General features: G+C 37.7%; 2 non-coding genes across 2 annotated transcripts; one reads left to right on the top strand and one right to left on the bottom strand.

Moving 5' to 3' along the window:
- The first annotated feature begins 490 nt into the window (after positions 1–490).
- Positions 491–598, top strand: LOC112724893 (small nucleolar RNA R71). Its single transcript, XR_003164033.1, has one exon. It is a non-coding gene; the product is annotated as a small nucleolar RNA R71 (small nucleolar RNA).
- Positions 599–10,421: 9,823 nt separating this feature from the next.
- LOC112725243 (small nucleolar RNA R71) lies at positions 10,422–10,529 on the bottom strand. The gene has a single exon (XR_003164364.1). It is a non-coding gene; the product is annotated as a small nucleolar RNA R71 (small nucleolar RNA).
- Between the last annotated feature and the right edge of the window lie 9,378 nt (positions 10,530–19,907).

Raw genomic sequence — 19,907 nt, 5'->3', positions numbered from 1 at the left:
TTCTTCCACCATTATTAAAGCCTTGTTGGGGCTTTTGATCCTTCCATGAGAAATTTGGATGATTTCTCCATGTTAAGTTATAGGTGTTTCCATAAAGTTCACCTAAGTAATTCACCTCTGCTATTGCAGGGTTCTCAGGATCATAGGCTTCTTCTTCAGAAGATGCCTCTTGAGTACTGTTGGATGCAGCTTGCATTCCATGCAGACTCTGAGAAATCATATTGACTTGCTGAGTCAATATTTTGTTCTGAGCCAATATGGCATTCAGAGTATCAACTTCAAGAACTCCCTTCTTCATAGGCGTCCCATTGCTCACAGGATTCCTTTCAGAAGTGTACATGAACTGGTTATTAGCAACCATGTCAATGAGTTCTTGAGCTTCTGCAGGCGTTTTCTTTAGGTGAATGGATCCACCTGCAGAAGTGTCCAGTGACATCTTTGATAGCTCAGATAAACCATCATAGAATATATCCAGGATGGTCCATTCTGAAAGCATGTCAGAAGGACACTTTTTTGTCAACTGTTTGTATCTTTCCCAAGCTTCATAGAGGGATTCACCTTCTTTCTGTCTGAAGGTTTGAACATCAGCTCTAAGCTTGCACAGCTTTTGAGGAGGAAAGTACTTGGCTAAGAAAGCCGTGACCAGCTTATCCCAAGAGTTCAAGCTGTCTTTGGGTTGAGAATCCAACCATAATCTAGCTCTGTCTCTTACAGCAAAAGGGAAAAGCATGAGCCTGTAGACTTCAGGATCTACTCCATTAGTCTTAACAGTATCACATATATTATTATTATTTTCGGCTGCCATCTCCTTTTCCTGTTCGAAAATTTCTGAAAGGTTATCTCTGGATTGTTGTATTTTAGCTTCTCTTAATTTTCTCTTCAGAGTCCTTTCAGGTTCTGGATCTGCTTTAACAAGAATGTTTTTGTCCTTGCTCCTGCTCTTATGACAAAGAAGATGGCACAGAAAAAATAGTAATAATAATATGGATCCTTTACACCACGGTATAGGGATCCTTGTGTTAGTAGAAGAAAAGAAGGGAAGAAAATCTGAACTCAGAGAGAGAGGGGGTTCGGATTTTTGGAGAGTTGAAGGAAAGATGTTAGTATATCAATAAACAAATAGAAGAAGATGAGAGGGGGAAGTGAATTTTCGAAAACAATTTTTGAAAAAGAGTTAGTGATTTTTGAAAATAGTTTTTGAAAAAGGTTAGTATTTTTTTCGAAATTTTTTTTAAATAAAAAATAAAAATAATTAGTTAATAAAAAAGAAATTTTTGAAAAAGAGGGAAGATATTTTCGAAAATTAGAGAGAGAGAGTTAGTTAGGTAGTTTTGAAAAAGTTAAGAAACAAACAAAAAGTTAGTTAGTTAGTTGAAACAAATTTGAAAAGATAAGAAGTTGGGAAGTTAGAAAAGATATTTTGAAAAGATATTTTTGAAAAAGATAAGATAAGAAGATATTTTAGAAACTAATTTTGAAAAAGATTTGATTTTTAAAATCTCAATTAATGACTTGATTCATAAGAAATCACAAGATATGATTCTAGAACTTAAAGTTTGAATCTTTCTTAACAAGCAAGTAACAAACTTCAAATTTTTGAATCAAAACATTAATTGTTATTGTTATTTTCGAAAATATGGTATAAAAATAAGAAAAAAATTTTTGAAAAATATTTTTGGAATTTTCGAAAATAACTAAGAATTTTGAAAAAGATTTGATTTTTGAAAAAGATTTTGAAAAAGATAAGATTTTCAAATTGAAAATTTGATTTGACTCATGAGAAACAATTTGATTTTAAAAATTTTTGAAAGAGTCAATCCAAATTTTCGAATTTGATGAGAGAAAAAGGGAAAGATATTTTTTTTTATTTTTGAATTTTTTTATGATAACGTGAAAATTATGCAATGTATGAAATTTTTAGATCAAAACATGTGATGCATGCAAGAATGCTATGAATGTCAAGATGAACACCAAGAACACTTTGAATGTCAAGATGAACATCATAGACACAATTTTGAAAAATTTTTAATGCAAAGAAAACATGCAAGACACCAAACTTAGAATTCTTTAATGCTTACGCACTAAGAATTCAAGAATGCATATGATAAACATGAAAAGACACAAAACAAAAAATCATCAAGATCAAACAAGAAGACTTACCAAGAACAACTTGAAGATCATGAAGAACACTATGAATGCATGATATTTTCGAAAAAATGCAAGATGCATATGCAATTGACACCAAACTTATAACATGACTCAAGACTCAAACAAGAAACACAAAAATATTTTTGATTTTTATGATTTTCTAATTTTTTTGTATTTTTATTTATTATTTTTTTTTCGAAAATTATTGTGAAAAATAAAAATAAGGATTTCAAAATTTTTAATATGAATTCCAAGAATCTTGCCATGTTAGTCTTAAAGCTCCAATCAAAGGGTCAGGCATGGCTTAATAGCCAGCCAAGCTTTAATAAAAATATGAGTGTAATTCAGACATGACAAGCCTGACATACCCTATCCAGAAGGATTGTGCATGACTCCACTGAAGTGATTAGCCAATCCCAAAGCAGTTTGGGTATGGCTTTACAGCCAGATAGGCTTCAACATGCTTCATGAAACACTAGAATTCATTCTTAAAAATTTTGAAGCCATAGAATAATTTATTTTTGAAAACATTATTTTTAGTAAAATTTTTTTTTTCGAAAACAAGTGAGGAATTTTTGAAAGGTTTTTGAAAAATTTTTTTGAAAAGAAAACAAAAAGAAAATTACCTAATCTGAGCAACAAGATGAACCGTTAGTTGTCCAAACTCGAACAATCCCCGGCAACGGCGCCAAAAACTTGGTGCACGAAATTGTGATCTCCAGGCTCGAACAAATCCTGGTAATGGCTCCAAAGCTTGGTGCTCTGATCTTAATTCATAATTGTCACAACTTCGATACAACTAACCAGCAAGTGCACTGGGTCGTCCAAGTAATACCTTACATGAGTAAGGGTCGAATCCCACAGAGATTGTTGGTATGAAGCAAGCTATGGTCACCTTGTAAATCTCAGTCAGGCAGATATAAAACAGTGATATGGTTTTTGAATAATGAATAATAAAATAGGGATAGAGATACTTATGTAAATCATTGGTAGGAATTTCAGATAAGCGAATGGAGATGCTTTTCGTTCCTCTGAACCTCTGCTTTCCTGCTATCTTCATCCAATCAGTCTTACTCCTTTCCATGGCTGGCTTTATGCAAGGGCATCACCGTTGTCAGTGGCTACATCCCCTCCTCTCAGTGAATAATATGCTCACGCACCCTGTCACGACACGGCTATTCATCTGTCGGTTCCCGATCATGCTGGAATAGGATTCACCCTCCTTTTGCGTCTGTCACTAACGCCCAGCACTCGCGAGTTTGAAGCTCGTCACAGTCATTCAATCATTGAATCCTACTCAGAATACCACAGACAAGGTTTAGACCTTCCGGATTCTCTTGAATGCCGCCATCATTCTAGCTTACGCCACGAAGATTCCGGTTAAGAGATCTAAGAGATATTCATTCTAGCTTATTTCATGTAGAACAGAAGTGTTTGTCAGGCACGCGTTCATAAAGGAGAAGGATGATGAGCGTCACACATAATCATCACCTTCATCACGTTCTTGGGTGCGAATGGATATCTTAGAAGTGAAATAAGATGAATTGAATAGAAAACAGTAGTACTTTGCATTAATCTTTGAGGAACAGCAGAGCTCCACACCTTAATCTATGGAGTGTAGAAACTCTACCGTTGAAAATACATAAGTGAAGGTCCAGGCATGGCCGAGATGGCCAGCCCCCTAAACGAGATCACAGGATCAAAATAAAATCCAGGATGCCTAATACAATAGTAAGAGGTCCTATTTATAATAAACTAGTCACTAGTTTACATGAGTAAGTAATTGATGTACAAATCCACTTCCGGGGCCCACTTGGTGTGTGCTTGGGCTTGGGCTTGAGTGTTACACGTGCAGAGGCTATTTGTGGAGTTGAACGCCAGTTTCTGTGCCAGTTTGGGCGTTCAACTCTGGTTTTGGATCCTTTTCTGGCGCTGGACGCCAGATTTGGGCAGAAGGCTGGCGTTGAACGCCAGTTTACGTCGTCAATTCTTGGCCAAAGTATGGACTATTATATATTGCTGGAAAGCCCTGGATGTCTACTTTCCAACGCAATTGGAAGCGCGCCATTTCGAGTTCTGTAGCTCCAGAAAATCCACTTTGCGTGCAGGGAGGTCAGAATCCAACAGCATCAGCAGTCCTTTTTCAACCTCTGAATCTGATTTCTGCTCAAGTCCCTCAATTTCAGTCAGAAAATACCTGAAATCACAGAAAAACACACAAACTCATAGTAAAATCCAGAAATGTGAATTTAACATAAAATCTATTAAAAACATCCCTAAAAGTAACTAGATTCTACTGAAAACATACTAAAAACAATGCCAAAAAGCGTATAAATTATCCGCTCATCACTTCCCACCTAATCTATATAACAACCTATAAAAATCTAAAACAAGCCTAACTACCCATTCTTCACTTTTTCACACAATCATGCATTCTTTTCTTGATCACAACTCATGCATTGATTATTATTGGACTTCACTTTGGGGCATTTTGTCCCCTTTTTATTGCTTTTCTTTTTCTTTCTTTTTTTCTTTATTTTGTATATATATATATATATATATTCGCAATAAAGTATATACAAAAGTATCAATACATATGGTTTTACATTTAATTAACACATGAGTATGTACCCAATTCCCATGATTTTCAATGAAAAACTCAAAATACACTTTTACCTCAACCAATGTCCCAAGTTTCCCCACACTTGAATGATACACACACTCACTAGCCTAAGCTAATCAAAGATCTAAATAAGGGACATTTATTGTTTTTCGCTTAAAGGCTTGTAATGTGCTAAAATTAAGAACAAGAAGGGATAAAAATGGCTAACAATGGTTGATGAAAGGTAGGTTATTTGGATAAGTGAGCTAAATGAAATGATGGCCTCAATCATATACATACATGCATACATGGAATGATGGATATAAAGAATCAGACAAATCAAAGGTCACAATCATAGAAAGAGAATAATCACACAAGAAGGAGAAATAGTGGTTATAAGATGTAACCACGCAATTGGGCTCAAAACTCACATGCTTGTGTTCTTAGCTCACAAACCATGTTCCAGAATAAATTCTTCACGCAAGATTAACACAAATTTTTTTTTTCAAATTAGTAGGGTGCCCTAAAGACGATTTCTTGGAAAAGAAGTTATCACCCTAACCAAGTAGTCCTAACATGCAAAAAGTGTTCAAATACAAAAATTAACCATGCAATTTATCCTAACTAATGAAAGAAAATCAAAATCATGGGTGTTGAAAGGAAAAGGGTTGTTACCTACGGAAGTCAGTAACCGACCTCCCCACACTTAGAGATTTGCACGGTCATTTGTGCCATTGGTATTACGCAAAGTGGGATCGGGGTCGCCACTTCCCCCATCCGTGTCTTGAGTGCTTGCTTCACTGTGGTCTGAAGCGGATGTGGAAATGTTCGGCTCGTCCGTAGACGGGTTAACACAACCCCAAAGCTTCTTCAAGTAAGAAAATCGGCGTTTGTTTCATCGCTCATATCGATCTATCTTCTCATGGAGCTCCACAAGCAGTTGATGGGTTGACTTCGGTGGTGTGGATGAAGTGGTAGGAATGGTGGAGGGAGGGCCTATATCAAGGCTTGTGGTGTCCATAGGAGGCTGAAAGGGAGATTACCCTTGGCATGGACCCGACCCATCATTTGTCGGATAAGGAGAGGGATGTTGACTGACCTCTCCGTGAGTATGCACCAGACAAGGAGGGCTAGGTCTGCTATGATGGATGAATCATGGGTGCTTGGAAGCACGTAGTGAGATAAGATCTGGGCCCATGCTCGAGCCTCCACAGTAAGTGAGCGTGCATCAATGCACTTAGGACGCATCCTGAGTCTCCCTTGGCTCCAATGTGTCTCTGGTTGGGCAATGACCCGAAGGATCGAATCCCAATCAAACTCAAATACATTGTGCCGACGTAGGATCTCTTGGTAACCATCCATCTCCTCCGGTACCGGTAAAACATGAAGTGCTCACTGAATAGCTTCCTCTGAAACCGGGACTTGCTTCCGGCGCACATAAACTGACTGAAGAGAAGGGGAGTGGTAGTTTGAGTAGAATGATAGGGGATAATTTGTCGGTAAATAATTTCACAAAAAAATAAGCGTGTTTTAAGTATAATTCTAAACCGATGATGAGCGGATAATTTATACGCTTTTTGGCATTGTTTTCAGTATGTTTTTAGTAGAATCTAGTTACTTTTAGGGATGTTTTCATTAGTTTTTATGTTAAATTCATATTTCTGGACTTTACTATGAGTTTGTATGTTTTTCTGTAATTTCAGGTATTTTCTGGCTGAAATTGAGGGACTTGAGCAAAAATCAGATTCAGAGGTTGAAGAAGGACTGCTGATGCTGTTGGATTCTGACCTCCCTGCACTCAAAATGGATTTTCTGGAGCTACAGAACTCAGAATGGCGCGCTTCCAATTGCGTTAGAAAGTAGACATCCAGGGATTTCCAGAAATGTATAATAGTTTATACTTTGCCCAAGTTTAGACGACGCAAACTGGCGTTCAACGCCAGCTATCTGCCCAATTCTGGTGTCCAGCGCCAGAAACAAGTTGCAAAGTGGAGTTCAACGCCCAAACTGGCACAAAAGCTGGCGTTCAACTCCAAGAACGACCTCTCCACGTGTAGACTTCAAGCTCAGCCCAAGAACACACCAAGTGGGCCCCGGAAGTGGATTTATGCATCAATTACTTACTTCTGTAAACCCTAGTGACTAGTTTATTATAAATAGAACTTTTTATCATTGTATTCGCAGTCTTGGTTACTCCGGTTCCCCTCTGGGGCCGAGACCAATGAACTCCTTCATTACTTATGTATTTTCAACGGTAGAGTTTCTGCACTCCATAGATTAAGGTGTGGAGCTCTGCTGTTCCTCAAAGATTAATGCAAAGTACTACTGTTTTCTATTCAATTCATCTTATTTCGCTTCTAAGATATTCATTCGCACTTCAACTTGAATGTGATGAACGTGACAATCATCATCATTCCCTATGAACGCGTGCTTGACAACCACTTCTGTTCTACATTAGATTGAATGAGTATCTCTTAGATCTCTTAATCAGAATCTTCGTGGTATAAGCTAGATTGATGGCGGCATTCATGAGAGTCTGGAAAGTCTAAACCTTGTCCGTGGTATTCCGAGTAGGACTCTGGGATTGAATGACTGTGACGAACTCCAAACTCGCGAGTGCTGGGCGTAGTGACAGACGCAAAAGAATAGTAAATCCTATTCCAGTATGATCGAGAACCTCCAAGATGATTAGCCATGCAGTGACAGCGCATCGGACCATTTTCACAGAGAGGAATAGGATGCAACCATCGACAAGGGTGATGCCTCCAGATGATTAGCCGTGCTGTGACAGAGCATTTGGACCATTTTCCCGAGAGGATTGAAAGTAGCCATTGGCACTGGTGACATCCTTACATAAAGCCAGCCATAGAAAGGAGTAAGACTGATTGGATGAAGACAGCAGGAAAGCGGAGGTTCAGAGGAACGAATGCATCTCCATACGCTTATCTGAAATTCTCACCAATGATTTACATAAGTATTTCTATCCTTCTTTATTTACTAAATTTCGAAAACTACATAACTATTTTATATCCGCCTGACTGAGATTTACAAGGTGACCATAGCTTGCTTCATACCAACAATCTCCGTGGGATTCGACCCTTACTCACGTAAGGTATTACTTGGACGACCCAGTGCACTTGCTGGTTAGTTATGCGAAGTTGTGAAGATATGTTTAGGCCATGGTTCTGTGCATCCGTTTTTGGTGCCATCGCCAGGGAATCAATTTCGAATAATAATTCACAACCTGAGTAACAATTTCGCATACCAAGTTTTTGGCGCCGTTGCCGGGGATTGTTTGAGTTTGGACAACTGATGGTTCATCTTGTTGCTCAGATTAGGTATCTTTCTTTTTGTTCTCTTTTCAAAAATTTTTCAAAAATCTTTCAAAAATCTCTCCTTTGTTTTCGAAAAAAAAAGAAAAAAAATGTGTTTTCAAAAAAAATGTTTTTCTTCAGAATTTTTAAGAATGAATTCTAGTGTTTCATGAAACATGTTGAATCCTATCTGGCTGTAAAGCCATACCCAAACTGCTTTGGGACTGGTCTTCAACTAATCCCCTCAATGGATGTAATTTACATGCTAGAGCTTGGCTGGCTATTAAGCCATGCCTGACCCTTTGATTGGAGCTTTAGACTAACATGGCAAGATTCCTGGAATTCATATTAAAAATTTTGGAATCCTTATTTTTCTTTTTCAAAATGATTTTCGAAAAAATTAAAAGAAAATACAAAAAAAATCATAAAATCATAAAAATCAAAAAATACTTTGTGTTTCCTGTTTGAGTCTTGAGTCAGATTTTAAGTTTGGTGTCAATTGCATATTCATCTAGCATATTTCGAAAATTCATGCATTCATAGTGTTCTTCATGATCTTCAAGTTGTTCTTGGTAAGTCTTCTTGTTTGATCTTTGCATTTGCATGTTTTGTGTCTTTTCTTGTTTTTCATATGCATTCCTGAATTCTTTATGTCTAAGCATTAAAGAATTCTAAGTTTGGTGTCTTGCATGTTTTCTTTGCATTAAAAATTTTTCAAAAATGTGTTCTTGATGTTCATCATGATCTTCATAGTGTTCTTGGTGTTCATCTTGACATTCATAGCATTCTTGCATGCATTCATTGTTTTGATCCATAACTTTCATGCATTGCATCATTTTTCTTGTTTTTCTCTCTCATCATAAAAATTCAAAATTCAAAAAAAAATCTTTCCCTTTTTCTCTCTTAAAATTTCGAAAATTAGATTTGACTTTTTCCAAAATTTTTAAAATCTAGTTGTTTTTATGAGTCAAATCAAATTTTCAATTTAAAAAAAATCTTATCTTTTTCAAAATCTTTTTCAAAAATCAAATCTTTTTTCATTTTTTTTTAAGTTATTTTCGAAAATTTCAAAAATATTTTTCAAAAATCTTTTTCTTAATTTTACATCATATTTTCGAAAATAACATCATCAATTAATGTTTTGATTCAAAAATTTCAAGTTTGTTACTTACTTGTTAAGAAAGATTCAAACTTTAAGTTCTAGAATCATATCTTGTGATTTCTTGTGAATCAAGTCATTAATTGAGATTTTAAAAATCAAATCTTTTTCAAAAACTAATTTCTATCATATCTTTTCAAAAATATCTTCTTATCTTACCTTTTTCAAAAAAGTGATTGCAAAATATCTTTTCTAACTTCCTAACTTCTTATCTTTTCAAAATTTGTTTCAACTAACTAACTAACTTTTTGTTTGTTTCTTACCTTTTTCAAAACCACCTAACTAACTCTCTCTCTCTCTCTAATTTTCGAAAATATCTTCCCCCTTTTTCAAAAATTTCTTTTTAATTAACTAATTATTTTAATTTTTTATTTTAATTTTCGAAGGCTACTAACCTTTTTCAAAAACTATTTTCGAAAATCACTAACTCTTTTTCAAAAATTATTTTCGAAAATTCTCTCCTCCTCTCATCCCCTTCTATTTATTTATTCATCTACTAACACTTCTCTTCATCTCACATCTCTGCTCCTATCATCACCTTTGTGTTTGGATTCTTCATTCTTCTTCACCCCTATTCCTTTTCTTCTTCTACTAATAATAAGGAATCTCTTTACTGTGACATAGAGGATTCCTCTTCTTTTCTTTTTCTCTTCTCTTTTGTATGAGCAGGGACAAAGAAAAAGGCATTCTTGTTGAAGCTGATCCAGAACCTGAAAGGACTCTGAAGAGAAAACTAAGCGAAGCTAAATTACAACAATCCAGAGACAACCTTATTGAAAATTTCGAACAAGTAAAGGAGATGGCAGCCGAACCCAACAACAATAATGCAAGGAGAATGCTTGGTGACTTTACTGCACCTAATTCCAATTTACATGGAAGAAGCATCTCCATTCCTACCATTGGAGCAAACAATTTTGAGCTGAAACCTCAGCTAGTTTCTCTGATGCAGCAGAACTGCAAGTTTCATGGACTTCCATCAGAAGATCCTTTTTAGTTCTTAACTGAATTCTTGCAGATATGTGATACTGTTAAGACTAATGGAGTAGATCCTGAAGTCTACAGGCTCATGCTTTTTCCTTTTGCTGTAAGAGACAGAGCTAGAATATGGTTGGACTCTCAACCCAAAGACAGCCTGAACTCTTGGGATAAGCTGGTCACGGCTTTCTTAGCCAAGTTCTTTCCTCCTCAAAAGCTGAGCAAGCTTAGAGTGGATGTTCAAACCTTCAGACAGAAAGAAGGTGAATCCCTCTATGAAGCTTGGGAGAGATACAAAGGACTGACCAAAAAGTATCTTTCTGACATGCTTTCAGAATGGACCATCCTGGATATATTCTATGATGGTCTGTCTGAGTTATCTAAGATGTCATTGGATACCTCTGCAGGTGGATCCATTCACCTAAAGAAAACGCCTGCAGAAGCTCAAGAACTCATTGACATGGTTGCTAATAACCAGTTTATGTACACTTCTGAGAGGAATCCTGTGAGTAATGGGACGCCTATGAGGAAGGGAGTTCTTGAAATTGATACTCTGAATGCCATATTGGCTCAGAATAAAATATTGACTCAGCAAGTCAATATGATTTCTCAGAGTCTGAACGGAATGCAAGCAGCATCTAACAGTACTCAAGAGGCATCTTCTGAAAAAGAAGCTTATGATCCTAAAAACCCTACAATAGCAGAGGTGAATTACTTAGGTGAACCTTATGGAAACACCTATAATTCATCATGGAGAAATCATCCAAATCTCTCATGGAAGGATCAACAAAAGCCTCAACAAGGCTTTAATAATGGTGGAAGATACAGGTTTAACAATAGCAAGCCTTTTCCATCATCCACTCAGCAACAGACAGAGAATTCTGAGCAGAATCCATCTAGCTTAGCAAATTTAGTCTCTGATCTATCTAAGGCCAATGTGAGTTTCATGAATGAAACAAGGTCTTCCATTAGAAATTTGGAAGCACAAGTGGGCCAGCTGAGTAAAAGGATCACTGAAATCCCTCCTAGTACTCTCCCAAGTAATACAGAAGAGAATCCAAAAGGAGAGTGCAAGGCCATTGAATTAATTACCATGGCCGAACCCAAAGAGGGAGAGGAAGACGTGAATCCCAAGGAGGAAGACCTCCTGGGATGTCCAGTGATCAATAAGGAGCTTCCCTTTGAGGAACCAAAGGAATCTGAGGCTCATCTAGAGACCATAGAGATTTCATTGAACCTCCTTATGCCATTCATGAGCTCTGATGAGTATTCCTCTTCTGAAGAAAATGAGGATGTTACTGAAGAGCAAGCTGCCAAGTTTCTTGGTGCAATCATGAAGCTGAATGCCAAATTATTTGGTATTGAGACTTGGGAAGATGAACCTCCCTTGTTCACAAATGAACTAAGTGATCTGGATCAACTGACATTGCCTCAGAAGAAACATGATCCTGGAAAGTTCATAATACCGTGTACCATAGGCACCATGATCTTTAAGGCTCTGTGTGACCTTGGTTCAGGAAGAAACCTCATGCCCCTCTCTGTAATAGAGAAACTGGGAATCTATGGGGTGCAAGCTGCTAAAATCTCATTAGAGATGGCAGACAATTCAAGAAAACGGGCTTATGGACAAGTAGAGGACGTGTTAGTAAAGGTTGAAGGCCTTTACATCCCTGCTGATTTCATAGTCCTAGATACTGGAAAGGAAGATGATGAATCCATCATCCTAGGAAGACCTTTCCTAGCCACAGCAAGAGCTGTGATTGATGTGGACAGAGAAGAATTGATCCTTCAATTAAATAAGGACAACCTTGTATTTACAACTCAAGGATCTCTCTCTGCATCCATGGAAAGGAAGCAGAAAAAGCTTCTCTCAAAGCAGAGTCAACCAAAGCCCCCACAGTCAAACTCTAAGTTTGGTGTTGGGAGGCCACAACCAAACTCTAAGTTTGGTGTCAAACCCCCATATCCAAACTCTAAGTTTGATGTTGGGAGGTCTCAACAAAGCTCTGCACATCTGTGAGGCTCCATGAGAGCCCACTGTCAAGCTATTGACATTAAAGAAGCGCTCGTTGGGAGGCAACCCAATGATTATTTATCTAATTTTATTTTTGTTTTTCATGTTTTCTTAGGTTCATGATCATGTGGAGTCACAAAATAAACGAAAAATTTAGAAACAGAATCAAAAACAGCAGAAGAAAAATCACACCCTGGAGGAAGCACCTGCCTGGCGTTCAACGCCAGAACAGAGCATGGTTCTGGCGCTGAACGCCCAAAATGGGTAGTATCTGGGCGCTGAACGCCCAAAATGGGCATCACTGGGCGCTGAACGCCAGAATTGCACCCTGGAGAGATAGCTGGCACTGAACGCCCAGAACAAGCATGGTTCTGGCGTTCAACGCCAGAAATGGGCAACAAATGGGCGTTGAACGCCCAAAATGGGCACCAACCTGGCGCTGAACGCCCAGAGTTGTGTGCAAGGGCATTTTACATGCCTAATTTGGTGTAAGATTGCAAATCCTTGAACACCTCAGGATCTGTGGACCCTACAAGATCACCTCAGGATCTGTGGACCCTACAGGATCCCCACCTACCTCCACTCACTTCTTCTCACCCCTCTTTCACACAATCCCATAAACACTCTTCCCCAAAACTCTTCACCAATCACCTCAATCTCTCTTCCCTATCACCACTTCACCACTCACATCCATCCACTCTTCCCCATAAACCTACCTCATAAACTCCACCTACCTTCAAAATTCAAAATCAATTTCCCACCCAAACCTACCCTTATGGCCAAAACTTACCCCCCTCCCTTCCCTATATATAGCCCTCCATTCTTCCTCATTTTCACACAACACAACCCTCTTTTCTCTTCTTAGCCGAAACACACCTCCCCCCTCCTCTCCATATTTTCTTCTTCTTCTTCATCTATTCTTTCTTCTCTTGCTCGAGGGCGAGTAAAATTCTAAGTTTGGTATGGTAAAAGCATAAGCTTTTTGTTTTTCCATTACCATTGATGGCACCTAAGACCGGAGAATCCTCTAGAAAAGGGAAAGGGAAGACAAAAACTTCCACCTCCGAGTCATGGGAGATGGAAAGATTCATCTCCAAAGCTCATCAAGACCACTTCTATGATGTTGTGGCCAAGAAGAAGGTGATCCCCGAGGTCCCTTTCAAACTCAAAAGAAATGAGTATCCGGAGATCCGACATGAAATTCAAAGAAGAGGTTGGGAAGTTCTAACAAATCCCATCCAACAAGTCGGCATCCTAATGGTTCAAGAGTTCTATGCCAATGCATGGATCACCAAGAACCATGATCAAAGTAAGAACCCAGATCCAAAGAACTATGTTACAATGGTTCGGGGGAAATACTTGGATTTTAGTCCAGAAAATGTGAGGTTGGCGTTTAACTTGCCTATGATGCAAGGAGATGAACGCCCCTACACTAGTAGGGTCAACTTCAATCAAAGGTTGGACCAAGTTCTCATGGACATATGTGTGGAAGGAGCTCAATGGAAGATTGACTCCAAAGGCAAGCCGGTTCAACTAAGAAGATTAGACCTCAAGCCTGTGGCTAGAGGATGGTTGGAGTTCATCCAACACTCCATCATTCCCACTAGCAACCGATCTGAAGTTACTGTGGATCGGGCCATCATGATCCATAGCATCATGATTGGAGAAGAAGTAGAGGTTCATGAAGTCATCTCCCTTGAACTCTACAAAATAGCCGAAAAGCCCTCTCCTGGGGCAAGGCTAGCTTTTCCTCATCTTATCTGCCATCTATGTTACTCAGTTGGAGCTTCCATAGAAGGAGACATTCACATTAAGAAAGAGAAGCCCATCACTAAGAAAAAGATGGAGCAAGCAAGAGAGCCCATTCATGGAGCTCAAGAGGCGCAGGAAGCTCATCACCATGAGATCCCGGAGATGCCTCATATGCATTTTCCTCCACAAAACTATTGGGAGCAAATTAACACCTCCCTAGGAGAATTAAGTTCCAACATGGGACAACTAAGGATGGAACATCAAGAGCACTCCATCATCCTTCATGAAATTAGAGAAGATCAAAAAGCAATGAGGAAGGAGCAACAAAGACAAGAAAGAGACATAGAAGAACTCAAGGACATCATTGGTTCCTCAAGAAGGAAACACCACCATCACTAAGGTGGATTCATTCCTTGTTCTTATTTCTTCTGTTTTTCGTTTTCTATGTTAAGTGCTTATCTGTGTTTGTGTCTTCATTACATGATCATTAGTAGTTAGTAACTTTGTCTTAAAGTTATGAATGTCCTATGAATCCATCACCTCTCTTAAATGAAAAATATTTTAATTCAAAAGAACAAGAAGTACATGAGTTTCGAATTTATCCTTGAACTTAGTTTAATTATATTGATGTGGTGACAATGCTTCTTGTTTTCTGAATGAATGCTTGAACAGTGCATATGTCTTTTGAAGTTGTTGTTTAAGAATGTTAAATATGTTGGATCTTGAAAGAATGATGACAAGGAGACATGTTATATGATAATCTGAAAAATTATAAAAATGATTCTTGAAGCAAGAAAAAGTAGCAAAGAACAAAGCTTACAGAAAAAAAAAAGAAGAAAAAAAAAATATAAGTGAAAAATAAATAAATAGAAAGAAAAAGCAAGCAGAAAAAGCCAAAAGCTCTTAAAACCAAGAGGCAAGAGCAAAAAGCCAATAACCCTTAAAACTAAAAGGCAAGGGTAAATAAAAAGGATCCCAAGGCTTTGAGCATCAGTGGATAGGAGGGCCTAAAGGAATACAATCCTGGCTTAAGCGGCTAAACCAAGCTGTCCCTAACCATGTGCTTGTGGCGTGTAGGTGTCAAGTGAAAACTTGAGACTGAGCGGTTAAAGTCAAGGTCCAAAGCAAAAGAAGAGTGTGCTTAAGAACCCTGGACACCTCTAATTGGGGACTTTAGCAAAGCTGAGTCACAATCTGAAAAGGTTCACCCAATTATGTGTCTGTGGTATTTATGTATCCGGTGGTAATACTGGAAAACAAAGTGCTTAGGGCCACGGCCAAGACTCATAAAGAAGCTATGTTCAAGAATCATCATACTGAACTAGGAGAATCAATAACACTATCTGAACTCTGAGTTCCTATAGATGCCAATCATTCTGAACCTCAATGGATAAAGTGAGATGCCAAAACTATTCAAGAGGCAAAAAGCTACAAGTCCCGCTCATCTGATTGAAGCTATGTTTCATTGATAGTTTGGAATTTATAGTATATTCTCTTCTTTTTATCCTATTTGATTTTCAGTTGCTTGGGGACAAGCAACAATTTAAGTTTGGTGTTGTGATGAGCAGATAATTTATACGCTTTTTGGCATTGTTTTCAGTATGTTTTTAGTAGAATCTAGTTACTTTTAGGGATGTTTTCATTATTTTTTATGTTAAATTCACATTTCTGGACTTTACTATGAGTTTGTGTGTTTTTTTGTAATTTTAGGTATTTTCTGGCGGAAATTGAGGGACTTGAGCAAAAATCAGATTCAGAGGTTGAAGAAGGACTGCTGATGCTGTTGGATTTTGACCTCCCTGCACTCAAAATGGATTTTCTGGAGCTACAGAATTCAAAATGGCGCGCCTTTAATTGCGTTGGAAAGCAGATATCCAGGGCTTTCCAGCAATGTATAATAGTTTATACTTTGCCCAAGTTTAGATGACGCAAACTGGCGTTCAACGCCAGCTATCTGCCCAATTCTGGCGTCCAGCGCCAGAAACAAGTTGCAAAGTGGAGTTCAACGCCCAAACTGGCACAAAAGCTGGCGTTCAACTCCAAGAACGACCTCTCCATGTGTAGACTTCAAGCTCAGCCCAAGCACACACCAAGTGGGCCCCGGAAGTGGATTTATGCATCAATTACTTACTTCTGTAAACCCTAGTGACTAGTTTATTATAAATAGAACTTTTTATCATTGTATTCGCAGTCTTGGTTACTCCGGTTCCCCTCTGGGGCCGAGACCAATGAACTCCTTTGTTACTTATGTATTTTCAACGGTAGAGTTTCTGCACTCCATAGATTAAGGTGTGGAGCTCTGCTGTTCCTCAAAGATTAATGCAAAGTACTACTGTTTTCTATTCAATTCATCTTATTTCGCTTCTAAGATATTCATTCACACTTCAACCTGAATGTGATGAACGTGACAATCATCATCATTCCCTATGAACGCGTGCCTGACAACCACTTCCGTTCTACATTAGATTGAATGAGTATCTCTTAGATCTCTTAATCAGAATCTTCGTGGTATAAGCTAGATTGATGGCGGCATTCATGAGAGTCTGGAAAGTCTAAACCTTGTCCGTGGTATTCCGAGTAGGACTCTGGGATTGAATGACTGTTACGAACTCCAAACTCGCGAGTGCTGGGCGTAGTGACAGTCGCAAAAGGATAGTAAATCCTATTCCAGCATGATCGAGAACCTCCAAGATGATTAGCCATGCAGTGACAACGCATCGGACCATTTTCACAGAGAGGAATAGGATGCAACCATCGACAAGGGTGATGCCTCCTGACGATTAGCCGTGCTGTGACAGAGCATTTGGACCATTTTCCCGAGAGGATTGAAAGTAGCCATTGGCACCGGTGACATTCTTACATAAAGCCAGCCATAGAAAGGAGTAAGACTGATTGGATGAAGACAGCAGGAAAGCGGAGGTTCAGAGGAACGAATGCATCTCCATACGCTTATCTGAAATTCTCACCAATGATTTACATAAGTATTTCTATCCTTCTTTATTTACTAAATTTCGAAAACTACATAACTATTTTATATCCGCCTGACTGAGATTTACAAGGTGACCATAGCTTGCTTCATACCAACGATCTCCATGGGATTCGACCCTTACTCACGTAAGGTATTACTTGGACGACCCAGTGCACTTGCTGGTTAGTTATGCGAAGTTGTGAAGATATTTTTAGACCATGGTTCTGTGCATCCGTTTTTGGTGCCATCGCCAGGGAATCAATTTCGAATAATAATTCACAACCTGAGTAACAATTTCGCATACCAACCGACAATTAAACCTCAATCAAATTTAATTTGTTTGTCACTTAAGCAAACCTAATAAAATTAACTGAAGTATTAAACCTCGGGTCGTCTCTCAAGGAATTACAGGGAAGTGTACTTATAATTGGTTATGAGATTGTATCTTTTTGGGTTTTGAAATAAGGAACAAGTAATGTAAAAAACAAGGAAATAAAATAATAATTAAGAAAAGTCCTAGCAAGGATTGATAATTGGAATTCTTATCCCTATTATCATAGTCACATGGGATGTTAATTGCCTTTTGCTATCACTTAGTTAACCTCTAACAATTGAAAGTAAGTCAAGTGAGAAAAGTTAACTTAAGTTCACAAGTCCTAATCAAAGACTAGATTTAGGCCCAGTTTGGGTAAACAACTTAATTAAGTTACTTTTGAAGAAATAACTTAAACAATAAATGCTTATATTAAAAGTAACTTATAAATAAGTTATTTTGTGTTTGGTTTTTTAGTTCTAAAAGTACTTATTTTAAGAGAAAAGTGATAAAAAGCTTTTTATTATGAGAGAAGTCATTTTTTTAACTTCTCCTTAAGCACCAAAATAGCTTTTTAGAAAGTTACAATTTTGTTTTGAAAATTGTACCAAATATTAATACTACACCTTTTCATAAGTTAAAAGTTAAAAAAAAGCCACTTATGAACCTATCCAAACGGGCCCTTAGTGAAGCTTAAGCCAACTAGCAAGTTTCAATCACCAATCAATAAAAGACCTTTGATAATTCAAGAGTCTCCAATTAATCAATCCAAGCTAAGAATACAAAAAGCTAATTTAAAATCCAACCAAGCATTTTATCAAACACTTGGAAGGCACAAGATAAAAGCATAGAAAATTAATAAGAGATGATAAAATCTAAACAACCAATTGCAAGTATCAATAACACAAATTAAAGAAGGCAATTGATGAATCCATATTTGATGATGATTTTTGGTTGAAATTGAATGGATTTCATCATATAAACTTGCACTTATTCCTTTAAATAGCATGCTTTTGAACTTTCCTCCTAATTTGTGCTTGATTATGAAAACATGCTCTTTTGTGCCTAATTTGACTAATTTTATCCCATTTGCCTTCCATTCGATGCCTTGATGTTTTTTGTGAGTAATTTCAGATGTATAAGGTAGGAATGACTTGGAGAAAATGGAAGAGGAGCATGCAAAGTGGGGGAAGCATGAAGAATCAAAGGAGAAGAGCACAGCGATGTGTGAGTATGCACAGACCTGCGTGCGTACGCACAACAATCAGAGCAGAGCCACGCGTGCACGTGAGCCGCATCATGCGCACTGCGCGTCCATTCGAGCATCACCTAGTGTGCGTACGCACAACCTCTTGTGCGTACGCACAGGAAGAAATTTTGCCAGAGTGTGCGTGCGCATACGTCTGTGCATACGCACAGATGTCCGCACATGCCTTCATTAAAATTGCACATGACTCGTGATTTTGGTGGATTGGAGGCTCATTTCTGAAGCCATTTAGCTCATAATGAAGGGAAAATGAGGAGAAGACCATAGCATATCATTAGGGTAGCTTAGGAGTAGTAGTAGGAAGCTTTAGTATAGATTTTCTTTAAGTTTTTCATCATCTCCATTAGGGTTTATACTAGGGTTTTTACATTCAAGTGCCATTTTCATTTTTGATCTTGGATTTTACTAGCTTCCATTGTAAGTATCTCCTTGTTACTACTCTTTATAGTTACATTATTTTTACTCTTTCTTATATTTCAAGTTATAGTTCAATTTTACTTCTCTTTTGTAATTTCAATTTCTTGTTGATGAATTTGATAATTGATGATTGTTATATGCTTTCTTGAGTTGTTATTGTTGATTGAGATCATTTGTTGCTTTTAGTTTCAAGAAATTTCTCATTTTTCCCATATTTAGTGTTTTTGCCCACCAAGTGTTTCACAAAATGTCAATTATGATTTTGGGCTAGTTTTCTATCTCTTGGCTTGGGAAAAGTGAGTAATTAGGTTCCTAGAGTTGGAATGTCCAACATTTATTGTCAATTCTTGGATTGTTAATTGTTCTTGTTCCCACTAACGCTAATTTGTTGCTAATGCAATTAGCAAGTAATTTAGGAATTGTGGGTTAAGAATACTTATGCTCATTTAACTTACTCTCCGATGTGAGGGTTAATCAAGTGAGATTAATCCATTCTAATTGTCATAGTTGTGGTTCCAACAAAGAAAGGACCCTTAGCTTATTCCAAGCCAAGATACCTTTTGTGCTTTACATTGTTCATACACATTTACATTAATTCCTTTTATACCTTACTTGTCTATATTGCATAGTTAATTTGTTAATTCTCTTATTAGTTCATTTATCACAATTTTTTATGTTCTTTTATTGCTTTATATGTTTATCTCTTCATTGAAAACCCCATGAGCATTACAACCGAAATTGTACATTCATTGGTCTCTAGTGTCCTTGGGAGACGACCCGGGAACTAAACACTCCCAGAATTGAATTGGTTTTTAATAGTGACATCTTTCTGAATTCAAACTTTAATTGTGAGAGCTCATTGTTGGTTTGGGCTATGCTATTGACGAACTTGAATTCAAACTTTGATTAATTCCAAACCGGCACTAAGAAGCTCTCTCTATTAAGTTTTTAGCGCCGTTGCCGGGGAATCACTTTAAG

This window comes from Arachis hypogaea, chromosome 11, assembly GCF_003086295.3.
Source record: "Arachis hypogaea cultivar Tifrunner chromosome 11, arahy.Tifrunner.gnm2.J5K5, whole genome shotgun sequence".
NCBI classification, from domain to species: domain Eukaryota; kingdom Viridiplantae; phylum Streptophyta; class Magnoliopsida; order Fabales; family Fabaceae; genus Arachis; species Arachis hypogaea.
Note: the sequence above shows the minus strand (reverse complement) of the source record. Positions and strands in the feature narration are given on the sequence as shown.